Genomic DNA, 561 nt, shown 5'->3' with positions numbered 1-561 from the left:
GGACATCCACCAGAGAACCCCAACACTGCAGACAGACGTCAACAAAGGCAGCACAAGGGGAAATAAACCCCTTGGGAACATTTTGCGGTTGTACTGAAGATGTATTTGCATGAAAGGGTCTTGCTACCTTTCCCTGTGACTAGCTGAAGCAAGCACTTAAAAAAGGCTGCTTCAGTTACTGCAGAAACACTTCCAAATCTGGCTGCAGATAAAATCCCTGGAGGTCACGGTGCATCGGTTCCCCTGAGGACCAAGAACATCTCTAGCCCCCCCGCATGGGTCACGCAGGGAGAGGGACACTTATTTTAAAAGAAGGGAGAGACGGTTTTAAAATAATCCCTCAAGTGCTGAGCAAGCTGGACCTGAGCCTCAGTGCGAAGCAGCCCCTGAAACCCCCCAGCTCTGGATCTGATGTTCCCCTCAGTGTCCTGAGCCCACCTCTTGTCCTCCAAGGGCTGAACCAGGCTCTGACTTCCAACGGTGGTGCCTTGGTGTAACCCGCCAGTTAGAGACAGGGGATGCTTCTCCTGCGCAGCCCCGCAGCTCTGCAGGGCTTTCAGC

This window comes from Buceros rhinoceros, unplaced genomic scaffold (assembly GCF_000710305.1).
Source record: "Buceros rhinoceros silvestris isolate BGI_N320 unplaced genomic scaffold, ASM71030v1 scaffold1644, whole genome shotgun sequence".
Lineage (NCBI taxonomy): Eukaryota > Metazoa > Chordata > Aves > Bucerotiformes > Bucerotidae > Buceros > Buceros rhinoceros.
Note: the sequence above shows the minus strand (reverse complement) of the source record.